This window comes from Pinus tabuliformis, chromosome 1_2, assembly GCF_031772625.1.
Source record: "Pinus tabuliformis cultivar Carrire ecotype Pingquan chromosome 1_2, CPIR1, whole genome shotgun sequence".
NCBI lineage: Eukaryota > Viridiplantae > Streptophyta > Pinopsida > Pinales > Pinaceae > Pinus > Pinus tabuliformis.
Window position 1 is genome coordinate 1,312,140,923 of NC_142298.1, and position 13,383 is coordinate 1,312,154,305.

General features: G+C 39.1%; 1 protein-coding gene across 1 annotated transcript in view; it reads left to right on the top strand.

The window, feature by feature from the left end:
- LOC149211035 (multisubstrate pseudouridine synthase 7-like) overlaps positions 1-13,383 on the top strand; it is a 361,532-nt gene that overhangs the window by 21,523 nt on the left and 326,626 nt on the right. The window lies entirely within an intron of this gene.

The following is a 13,383-nucleotide window of genomic DNA, read 5'->3' on the forward strand; positions in this document are numbered from 1 at the left end:
CAGGGATGATGAACCAAAGATAGAATGTGAGGATGGACAACTTCTAAAAGTTGTTGTAAATCTGAAGATTGAAGAATTCGTTGGCAACATCGAGACAAATTTCAATCAAGCAGAGCAAAGAGTTCAGGAAACAAGTTTACAAGCATGGGATAAGAGTGAAGGTATACTGGTCTGGTCATGTACTCTTCTTTTGATGGTTTTCGTGGTTAGGAAAATTCCTCTTGAAATGGTGAGCAGAAGTATGGTGAAGACAAATGTTTTGCAGCGAGAAAAGCAGGAGTGGAGTTATAGTAAAGTTCGAGAAGCGGATGTAGAAGGACAAGAACATGAACAAAATTATATATGGGATCCAGGAAGACACGACAACAAGACTCATGGTCAAGAGGCCATGGAATTTTTCTACTTGGGTAGTATGATGCAGGAGCATCTCATATTTAATTTTATGTAATTATTTAATTAAAGAATCTAGGATTTTCTAGAATTAGTGAGTCATTCTAGAATTAATTAGGAGATAGGGAAGTTAGGATAGAATCCTAAAATTGAGAGGATAGCTCTCAACTTCCTCCAAATATCTAGGAGGAAGTCTCTCTATAAGAGATTCAAGGGACTTCTCTCCTCTAAATAAATAGTCATGTAATCTTTTGGGAAAATCAAGTTTGAGAGTTTTGATTTAATTAAAACTTTGGAGTGTGATTTAATTTAATGAAAGTTGTTTTTGTGTGTTCAAGTTTGGGAGCGCTACACCAAAAGAGCAACTCGATTTACTTGGAGGCAAAATATGTTATATAAAAATTAATCTATAAAAATTAATCAAGTTTGTAATTAGTAATTAATTAGGCAAAGGGCATGATCCATTCACCAAGAGGCACCCAAGGCAATATTTAAGCCAGGGGTCTCCCACATTTGTAATCATCTTTCAATTTATCAATAATATATGTATTTATTCAGAGTGATTCACCTCATTTGGTATCAGAGCAAAGTCGATCTTCGGAGCGCTTCCCCTGTTGCACAACCCTGTCATTCTTCCCTCACTATTCGTTCCGCTGCTATTTGCGTCCTCTGTCCACACCTTGTTTCGCTGCTATCTGCGTCCTGTTCTGCCTCGTTCTCCTACCACTAACCATGACCACCGTGCAAGACTTCTGCTACTACTACCTTCTCCATCGTCCGCTGTTAGCCCCTTCTCCGACAGCCGATGCCACACCTCTTGATCGCGTTCTCGGGTCAACTTGGTGACATTCTTGGATTATTCAACCCATTCAACCGACACATCTTATCGACTCCATCATTTGGAACGTAAGGGTTATATAACTATATAGTATATAGTCAAGTGATACTATATATTATAAAATAAAATCATTATATAATTAAATTAATTAATTAGTTTTAATTATTTAAAAATTTTTAAATAATAATAATAATTTAATTAAATAAAAAATTAAAAAATAAATTAATTAAAGAAATAATAATAATAATTTAATTATTTAAAGAAAATTAAGTTCAAGTTAAAGAAGAGGGTTAAGCTGGATAATTATACTCCACCTCATACCCAATCAATGTCATCATCAATGTCGATGGCCGATTTTAGTAAAAAAATGATTGATCTTGAGAATAAGGTTACTAGACATTACAATGAAATCAAGGAGCTCTAGAGTACAACAAAAGAATAGAGAGTCGGCTCGAGTAGAACCATAACGAATTTAAAAGGGATCATGCAATCCTTTCAAATAAGGTGGATCTAAATCATAATCAAGCAATGGTGATGTTGACCTGTATTTGTGACAAGTTGAAGATTACACCTGATCAAATACCTCAGAATAATGAAGCTACTCAACATCTTAATTCTTTGGATACATCAAACTCGTCAGATTCACATGAGAACCTTGAGTCTCCAAAAGCATCCTCCATTCCCCATCAACAAAATAGTAAACACAAATTTTCAAAATATGCAGCTCTGGAATCACTACTCAAATATGCATCTCGCGAATCAATACCCCTTCTTCACTCCGTCAGTTGCTACATATCAACGAAGAGCAAACCTTGGTGCAGTGTTGCGTGGTTCAATAGAGCAGAAGAATATTTTGAGATTTACAGTATTGACAATGATGGTGAAAAGATTAGGCATGCGTCCATGCAAATGGAAGGTGAAGCATATAATTGGTATATGTGGTGGAAGAAGACGACACTTGCTATCAGCTGGAAGAAATTCAAAAATGCATTCTTTAAGAGGTTCCAAGGTGTCAAGGAAGTAGAGTTCTTCTCAATACTCACCAGACTACAACAAAAATGAGATCTGGACAAATACACTCGAGAATGGGAAACATTATCTACACGAGTACCTGGGTTATCAAAAACTCGTCTCATTCAATCATACACCATGGGACGAAAACCCCATCTCCAGGCTGAGCTTGAGCTTCATGACATCACTTCTATAGAAGTAGCAAGGTAGAAGGCGAAAGCAATTGAAAAGAAGCACAAAAAGATGTAGTGGCCAAAAGTTGAAAGAGCATATTCGAGACGAAGATTTCCCCGAGCTGCGAACACGAATAACAAAAAATATGTTCCACCACATCTTTGTGAAGGAGAAAAAACTAACTTGGAAATGCAAAGAATGAAAGAGGGCAAGTGCAAACGTTGTGGCGAAAAATGGGACCCTAAACATAGGTGTGCTAAAGGAAAAGAAACCAAGAAGCTGTATAAATGTGTAGCAACTAATGAGTCAAACAATGAAGAATTAGACGTAGAAGAAAACGAAGATTCCCCAGAATTTTCTCCAAAATCAGATAACGAGAATATTTCGCAAGTGTCATTATCAGGCATGACAGGTATATCTCAACCCCAGATATTAAAGTTAAAAGGACACATCAAGAAAGCAATGCAATGGTTCTGATCGATACTGGAAGCACCCACAACTTTTTGGACTCAACTATGGCGAAAAGACTCAACATTTTCACGTTTCCCATGCCCAACATGAAGGTTATGGTAGCTGACGGTAAGAAAATTGAAAAAGTAGGGAAATGCCATAAAGTCAAATTACAGATTCAAGACTATAATCTAGAATCTCCGTTCTACACTGTACCATTAGGAGGAGTGGATGTGGTCCTAGGTATCCAATGGCTTCAAACCCTAGGCACTTACTCTGCCAACCATCAAAAGCAATTTGTAAAATTTAAATAGGAAGGGCAAAAATACAAGTTATATGGGTTCAATCCCCTTGAGAATCAAATTGTATCATCATCTCGGATGATGAAAATGATCTGTGTGAAAATTCTATTACTGCAGCAACTGATTTATTTTACCTACTTATTTTCCAATAAGTTATTTACGAAATCCCTTCAGTAAATATTAAAATAAATTCTACTGTAGATATCACACCATTATACAGAAACAAATACATGCACAAGAATCAAACACATCAACATAGTTATTTTTGGACAATTGTCCCCAGAAAAACCCAATGCGGGAAAATCGGTGCAATAGAGGAGGATTTTATTAATCAGCATTTCTTGAGTACAACTAGGGTACCAAACTAGCTCACCCAACAAAGATAAATCCTCCGGCGTTTCTCCTAGGCTTAGTGTCAGTCCAACTAACCTTTGCGCAGCTCCCAGACCCTCTACGTCAGAACTCTGCCTCACTGCGTCAGCACTTGGCGTCTCTGCGTCACCCACGCAGGCCCTCCAGCTACTGCGCAGTCCAGCGGCCTCCGCGTCCTTCTGAGTGGCTCTGCGTTTGCCTCTCTGATCTCTGCGTCGGTCCTCCGACTCTATCCCTGCCTCTCTGTTATGTACTCGCTACCTCTTGCTGCAATCTAGTCTTCTAGTTCGAATTTCTCAGCAAGCCCTGCTCCAGAAATCGAACTGACTGGTCTCCCTCAGTGTATCTCCAACTGACCCTCAAGCCTCTTATACTTTTTCTGTTGAGTCTTCAACGACCGAGATTACATCTCTAATCAACGACTAAGATTAGATTTGGCTTGATCCATGTCATTTAGAACCTTCTAACCCAGTTTTATATTAATACCCATTAATATTTTTATTTTCCTAAGTTTAGACTTAGGAACCCATTAAAAATATTAATTATTTTAATATCTCCTTCACCGGGCAGAATTTCCCCAAACCATTTCTGGGTCTTGGAGATCTCATGTGCTTTAGCCTCTCCACCAATTTTCATGGCTAGAGCACATCCGATGCTACCCCAAATCAACACTCCCTCTTAGCGAGGAATGTGCTCTAGTAATACTCCACCACTGAGCATCACCCTGATCATCCAACACCGGTACTTGTGCTGATGCTTGGCCTTCCTGCCCAACATCCTTTGCACTGCTGCATCTTGTACTGCTGCCCATGGCTCTACCACTGCCACTGCTACATCTGTACAACAACTTCCTCTGCATCTGTGTTGCTGCTGGTCCTTCTTCCCAACATTGCATCTGCACTGCAACTCTCTCTCAAACGCTACATCATGCTGCTCATAGCACTGCAACACCTGATACTTATCCATTTTTGTTACTGAAATGGATTCTTTACCATCCCCATCTTCTCCCTGAAATAAGCGAACTTGGTTCTTCCAAGGGCTTTAGTAAGGATGTCTGCCACCTATTCTCCTGTAGGAGTGTAACTCAACTGCACAGCTCCTCGTTGGACACAGTCTCTGACAAAGTGACATCGAATATCAATGTGTTTTGACAGATCATGAAATACTGGGTTCTCAGAGAGCTTGATGCAACTTTGATTATCACACATGATCATGGTCGCTTCCATTCTTCTTCTGAACAAGTTCACAAGCAATTTTCTAAGCGATATGGCTTCGCATGAAGCTGTGCTAGCGGCGATATATTTTGCTTCGGTTGAGCTTAGAGCTACGGATTTTTGTTTCCTACTGCACCAGGAGGTCATTCCCAATCCAATGTTGAAAAAGTACCTAGAGGTACTTTTCCGATCTACCGAACTTCCTACCCAATCTGCATCAGTAAACCCACTTAGTATGATATCATTTCTTCTGGTGTACGAGAGTCCATAATCGACTGTTCCCTGTATATATCTGAGAACATGTTTGGCTGCTGCCCAGTGCGCCCTCTTCTGTTCCACCATGAACTGACTGAGGGTGTTGATAGCGTAACAAATGTCTGGCTTGGTATTGTCCAGATACATCAGGGACCCTACGAGCTGCCTGTATAAGGTGGGATCAACATACTTGTCTTCTGATGCATCAATTTTCTTCCAGTTGGTGATCATTGGAGTCAGTGTCACAGGGTTCGTCGAACTTAAACATTGAGGTCTGAAATTCAGCGAATTTCAAAAAAATAAAATTAAAGTTCGTTTAGGTTCGAGAAGGTTCGACTTTATCTTAGTTCCTGTTGCGTTGAGGTTACGGATAGTGTTCCCGTGGCTCCACAATTTCTAAGCAAAAATTTAATAGATAGCAGACGCGAAGGAGCAGGGAGATCGCTTCTTGAAGTATGGAGGAGACTTAGAATTTTGTGGTGAAGATCGAAGAGGGAAAGAAAGCGCAGATCGGCGAGCCTTCTGTCGGCCCTGTTTACCGAAACATTTTAACGAAGGATGGCTTCGCACCTCTGCCGCAAGGGATCGAGTCCTGCTGGGACATTTCTCACCTGACATTTTTTTAGAAGTTAAATTCTGGGCGTTTAAGTCCGTCATCGCCTTGATATGCCGATTCTTTATTTAGTTGATTCAGTTCTTGAGAGAAATTATAACAAAATGTATGTGTCCATGGAAGCTTTCCTTTCAAGAAAAAGAAAGAACGTAAACCAATTCTTCGCTGTATGAATCTTAAGCGCGATAAGATAAAACGGCTGAACCAAAATTTGTAGTAGAATTTAGCATTAATTAGACCATACGTTATTCCACAATGTGTGCTTTTCCGAATCAGTTTTGTTAGTTATGATTTTAAGCCTACTTATAGGTTTAATGACGCAGCGCGTTGGAATTTGAAAATTATAAATTTATTGATATAGTATATGATTAAAATTATAAATATATATTAATTATAAATGAATATAAAAGATTTATATAATTTTAATGATTTTATATATATATATAAAATTATATACATGAACGAACCTAATGGCAAACCTCCTACGAACCTCATCTAAAAATTCGAACTCGAATAGAACTTAATTGTAATCGAATTCGAATTCGAACCCGAACCATGTGACATTGATTGGAGTAGCCATAGGGCTACAGTCCTGCATCCTGAATCTCTTCAGAATTTTTGTAGCGTATCTCCCTTGTCTAATGAAGATCTCCCCCTTCTGCTGCCAAACATCGAACCCCAGGAATAATGCATCTGTCCCAAATCCTTCATGTCGAATTCTGTGGCTAGATTCTTCTTGCAGTCCTCGATGAGCCTGGATGATCCTATCAGGAAGAGATCATCCACATATAATTCTAGGATTAGAGGCTCATTCTCTACAACTAGATAGTAGAGTTTCGGATCTGCGTCACTCTTGACGAACCCCATCTTTTGCAAGTAGCCATCAATTCGACCATACCACACTCTAGGTGCCTGTTTGAGCCCATACAAGGATTTCTTCAATCTGCATACATGAGACTTCTTCTCATGTGTCTCAAAGCCTTCAGGTTTTTCAATGTATACTTCCTCTTCTATTATCCCGTTTAAGAATGCCATTTAAGACATCCATCTGATGAATCTCCCATCCCATCTGTGTTGCAAGAGATATCACGATTCTAATAGATGTATACCTGGCTACTGGGGTGAAGGTCTCTTCATAGTCAATTCCTTCATTCTGAGAATACCCCTTAGCCACAAACCTGGCTTTGTATTTTTCCACACTGCTGTTTGCAACGTATTTAATCTTGTAGATCCATCTTGAACCTACCACGGATCTGTCTTGAGGCCTAAGCACTACTTCCCAGACATCGTTCACCATTATAGAGCTGTATTCCTCTACCATCACATCCATCCAAACTTGATGTTGAGCGGCCTCCTGAAAACTGGAAGGCTCCCCATCCTGAGCTACTAAGGCCTGATATCTATCTGGCTGTCTTCGCTCCCTTTTATCGTTTCTCGATGCACCGATGAAATCTTCCGCGTCCCGCAAAATCTATCGAAGTTCCCGGCTCGTTCTTCCTCTGGCAGTAGGTGCATCTGTTAGCTCCTCCTCTTCTTGTGATTCATCCTATTCTGAGGGAGAATTCTTGGCTTCTGCTGGTTGAAGTGGTTTGACCAACGGCTCATCTTTTGACTGCTCCTCGGAAGGCATTTCTTGAGATTTTCTGAAGGCCCTATCTTCCATGAACTTCATGTCTCGTCGAACTACTATGTTCCTACTCCTTGAAAGATAGATTCTATATGCTTCAACGTTCTCGCTATATCCTACTAGATATCCTTTCTTTGCAGTTTGATCTAACTTCTTCCTTTTCTCCTCAGGTACACGACAATATGCTAATCTTCCAAATATCTTGAAATGGCTGACTTCAGGTGTCTTCCTGGTGACTTTCTCTTGAGTAATCTTGCCCAATGCCCTATGAGGAGTTCTATTCTGGACATAGACTGTTGTGTTGCATGCTTCTGCCCACAGGAATTTTGGCATATCCTGATCATACATCATGGCCCTAGCTGCTTCCACGATAGTCTTGTTCTTCCTTTCTGTACTCCATTTTGCTTCGGATTTTAAGGGGTTGTCCACTCTCTTCTGATGCCCTCCCTAGCGCAAAAATCAGTGAAGTCCTTATCGACATACTCTCCACCATTGTCTGAGCGCAAAACTTTTATTTTCTTCCCTGTCAGATTCTCCACTAGAACCTTGAATTCTTTGAATCGACATAAAACCTTGTCCTTGGTTTTCAAAAAATAAATCCATGTTTTCCTGGGGTGGTCATTAATGAAAGTGATGAATTATTCGACACCACTAAGAGCTTTAGTGGACTTTGGTCGACAGATATCTGAGTTTATCAATCCTAGTACACTCTTGGCCCTGTTTTTACTTCTAGGAAATGCTGCTTTGGCATACTTGCCTAGAGCACATCCTCTGCATACATCATCTCGTTCTGTACTAAGCTGTGGAACTCCTGTTACAGTTTTCCTGAGAATTCTCAGATCCCCATGGTACAAATATCCCATTCTTCTGTGCCATAGTTCATTCAAATCCTTGTCTCCATTACTGCCTATCAGTGCCATTGGTGATTCTAGCTGTAACCTATACAACCTGTTACTTCTGATTCCGATCTGCACTTTCTTTTTCCAACTCAGGTGTTTGACATATACTTTCTCCTTAATGAAGAAAACGTCATATCCCTTGCTTTGAAGTTGTGATACGGAAAGTAAGTTCATCCCCAGTCCTGGCACATGCAGCACATTGGTAGCACGGAACCGCTCTCCCGTTTCTATTTGAAAAACTATGGTACCCTTCCCTATTGGAGTACACTTTGCCTTATTCCCCATGGTGATATGAAAATTCATCCTTTCCTCCTGATAATCTGAGAAACATTCTTGGATTCCTGTCATATGCCAGGAGGCTCCACTGTCTATATACCATACCTCTGATGATGCAGAGCTTGTCACACAAGCAACTTCTTCTTCCAATCTGGAAGCTAGCATAGAGAAATCGAAATTACTATCTCTTGTGCAATTTTCTGAAAATCTGCACGAGTCTCCTGACGTAGATGCCTTTGCATCATGATCTCGACCCATAATTGATTTTCCCTTCCTGTCTTTGATTCCTTCCTTTGATACCATGTGAAAATTCTATTACTGCAGCTGCTGATTTATTTTACCTACGTATTTTCCAATAAGTTATTTACGAAATCCCTTCAGTAAATATTAAAATAAATTCTACTGTAGATATCACACCATTATACAGAAACAAATACATGCACAAGAATCAAACACATCAACACAGTTATTTTTGGACAATTGTCCCTAGAAAAACCCAATGCGGGAAAATCGGTGCAATAGAGGAGGATTTTATTAATCAGTGTTTCTTGAGTACAACTAGGGTACCAAACTAGCTCACCCAACAAAGATAAATCCTTCGACGTTTCTCCTAGGCTTAGCGTCAGTCCAACTAACCTCTGCGCAGCTCCTAGACCCTCTACGTCAGAACTTTGCCTCACTGCGTTGGCACTTGGCCTCTCTACGTCACCCACGCAGGCCCTCCAACTACTGCGCAGTCTAGTTGCCTCCACGTCCTTCTGAGTGGCTCTACGTCTGCCTCTCTGATCTCTGCGCTGGTCCTCCGGCTCTGTCCCTGCCTCTCTGTTACGTACTTGCTACCTCTTGCTGCAATCCAGTCTTCTAGTTCGAATTTCTTAGCAAGCCTCGTTCCAGAAATCGAATTGACTGGTCTGTCTTAGTGTATCTCCAACTGACCCTCAAGCCTCCTCTCATACTTTTTTTTTTGTTTTACTGTTGAGTCTTCAACGACTAAGATTACATCTCTAATCAACAACTAAGATTAGTTTTGGCTTGATCCATGTCATTTAGAATCTTCCAACCTAGTTTTATATTAATACCCATTAATATTTTTATTTTCCTAAGTTTAGACTTAGGAACCCATTAAAAATATTAATTATTTTAATATCTCCTTCACCGGGTAGAATTTCCCCAAACCATTTCTGGGTCTTGGAGATCTCATGTGCTTTAGCCTCTCCACCAATTTTCATGGCTAGAGCACATCTGATGCTACCCCAAATCAACAGTCCGGAAGGGAGCACCAACTTATTTAGTGCAATGTCATCAATTAGAAATGCTAACTTCAATTATGATTAACGAAGATTCACTCGAAGTTCAAGGACTAATTCAAAAGCACGAAAAGGTGTTCCAAGACCTTGCAGTGAAGTTGCCTCCTAAAAGAGAAATCGAGCATACAATTGAAGTCAAATCAGGATCAAATCCCATCAACATCAAACCGTATCGATATCCACATCATCAAAAAACCAAAATTGAAAGATTAGTCCAGGATCTTTTAAAATGTGGCATTATCACAAAAAGTAAAAGTCCGTATGCTGCTCTAGTTGTATTAGTTTGAAAGAAAGATGGATCGTTCAGATTATGCGTCGATTATCGAGGACTAAACAAAATAACAATTAAAAACAAGTTTCCAATCCCTTTTATCGATGAAATGTTGGATGAACTACATGGAGCTAAATACTTTTCAAAATTGGACTTAAGGTTAGGGTATTACCAAATCAGAATAAGGTTGGAAGACATAGCAAAAACTGCGTTCCGAACACATGAAGGTCATTACAAGTTTAAAGTAATGCCTTTTGGTTTAACCAATGCACCAACAACATTCCAAGCTACTATGAACAAGCTATTCCGCCCATATCTAAGGAAGTTTGTGTTAGTATTCTTTGATGACATTCTAGTTTATAGTAAAACATGGAAGGAGCACCTACAACATTTGGAGCAAGTTCTTACTGTATTAGAAGAGCATCAGTTCTATGCCAAGAAGTCCAAATGCACTTTTGGGAAAGAAGTAGAGTATCTCGGACATATAATATCCAAGGAAGGAGTAAAAGTAGATCCTAATAAGATCAAGGCTATAAAGGAATGGCCCAAACCAATTAATATCTCCAAGCTAAGAGGATTCTTAGGATTGACTAGGTATTATCGAAGATTTATTAAAAAATATGCCCATATAACCGCACCCCAAACGAACTTTCTAAAGAAAAACTCATTTCGATGGAATGATGAAGCAAGAAACTGTTTCGAAGACTTGAAGGAAGTTATGTCTAATGCCCTTGTATTGGCAACTCCAGACTTCTCAAAACCATTTGTAATTGAGTGTGATGCTTTAGGTTTTGGCATAGGAGTAGTACTAATGCAGGATGGTCACCCAATCGCGTTTGAAAGTAGGAAGCTCAATAAGCAAGAACGTCTCAAGTCTACATACAACAAGGAAATGCTTGCTATTATGCACACATTAGCCAAGTGGAGACAATATCTCTTGGGAGGTAAGTTCTTAATACGAATAGATCATAATAGTCTTCTGCATCTCCTCTAGTAGAAAACGCTATCTATAGAACAACAAAAATGGATTGAAAAAATCGCTGCCTTTGACATGGATATATTACATAAGAAAGAGAAAGATAACATAATCGCTGATGCTCTGTCCAAGAAAGACGAAGAACCATCATTACTTGCAGTTTTAGTTGTTTTGGAATGGCTGAATGAGATCCGAAGTGAATATGCAAAAGATCCAGAAACAAGTGCTATAATCAATAACCTTCCTCGGAATTCCAAATTTGAATGGAAAAACAATATTCTATGGTATAAGGGAAGAATTTATCTGAGTTAAAATTCCAAATTTAAAGCCAAGGTTCTCAAAGAGTCGCATTATTCACTGTTAGCCAGACATGTAGGATTCTTTAAAACCTACTATAAAGCACGACAATCATTTTTTTGGAAGGGAATGAATAATGATATTCAAAAATATGTAACAGAATGCGATAAATTCCAGGGGAGTAAAAATGAAAATATTATGACACCTGGACTACTTCACCCTTTAAATACCCCAAATCAGAAATGGGAGGAAATATCAATGGATTTTATTGAAGGTTTACCCATGTCTGATGGTAAGGATAAAATTCTTGTAGTAGTCGATAGACTAACCAAGTATGCTCACATTATTGGAATGAGGAAATCAGACTAAGCAAAACAAATCGCTGAGATATTTTGCAAAAATGTTTACAAATTACATGGATATCCCAAGGTCATTATGAGCGATAGAGATGCCAAGTTCAAGGGTAATTTTTGGAAGGAATTTTTCAAACATATAGGAACCTACCTCAACATGAGTTCAGCCTACCATCCTCAAACAGATGGCCAAATAGAGGTTGTCAATAAATGTTTAGAAGCCTACCTACATTGTTATGCCACAAACAAACAAAATAAGTGGGCTCAGTGATTACACCTCGTTGAATGGTGGTACAATTCTACTTACCATACTTCAACAAAACTGACTGCATTTCAAGCTCTGTACTATTATGAACCTTCAAAATGGAAGGACTTTGCTATCATCGAGACAAAACTTCCAACTGTTAAAGACCAGTTAGAAGAAACCCAAAAAGTCGTCCAAACTCTAAAATAAAATTTAAATAATGCAAGAAATCGTATGAAGCAGCAAGCTGACCGAAACATAATAGAGAGAGAATTTGAAGTTGGAGAATGGGTATTTGTTAAACTTCAGCCGTACAACCAATTCTCCATAAAACAAAAGGGAAAAAAACAAATTGGCACCAAGGTTTTATGGACCATACAAGATCAACAAAAAGATCAGCCAAGTAGCACATAGTTTAATCCCTTATGATATAAGTCGTGTTCACAACGTTTTCCATGTCTCCTGCCTTAAAAAGGCACTTGGCAAACATCAATCAACACAAACAACACTTCCGAATTTAGATGACGAAGGAAGGGTCATTCTAGAACCAGAAGGTATTATCTCCATCAGGGAAAAAAGCTGCGATCACGAGCAATCAAAGAATAGATCAAGTGGAAGGACTTACTAGAAGAAGAAGCTTCCTGGGAGACAGAAGTGTTTCGTCAACAACACCTGTCGTTACGCATGCTTTGAGGACAAAGCATTTTTTCAAGAGGAAGGCAATGTTATATAAAAATTAATCTATAAAAATTAATCAAGTCTGTAATTAGTAATTAATTAGGCAAAGGGCATGATCTCCATTCACCACGAGGCACCCAAGGCAATATTTAAGCCAGGGGCCTCCCACATTTGTAATCATCTTTCAATTTATCAATAATATAAATATATGTATTTATTTAGAGTGATCCACTTCAAAATCGTTTTCAGTTCTAGAGGCCGGACAAAGGTTCCAGATTGCCGGAGAAGCGATTTCTTCAGTAGAGACAGGAAGAACGACTTCATCAGAGGCAGTTCAGAGGATAGACGTCATAGGCCCTGCACAAGCACTGCAAAGAGGGTCTAGGAGGACGAGTTTTTTGAAGGAAAGTTGTGCTAGGGTTGCTTGTGGAAAAAGGGAAATTCCCTTATATAATTTTGGCCAGATTTTCTTGCTAGTTGGATTGCCAGTTGGGCATCCATAGATTGTACTTAGAATTCACTGCTGCATAATAATAAAACCCTCATCTGCTGCATCGATTTTCCCAAGTTGGGTTTTTCCAGGGACAATTGTCCGAAAAGAATTGTGTCATATTTTTATGTGTGTGTGCTAGAATTTTTTCAGTTTCCAGTGCTATTTTCTTCCGCAGTATATTTGTGAAAATTGCAATAGAGAATTATTCATTGTTTGTATGGGCAAATAAATTGTTAAATTAAATTGACAATTAGAAGAATAATTTCCAGTTGCTGCGATAGATGAGATTTCACATCCTCAAAGCTCTATCCCTTATTTTTTTCTATCTTCATGGGTTGCTAGA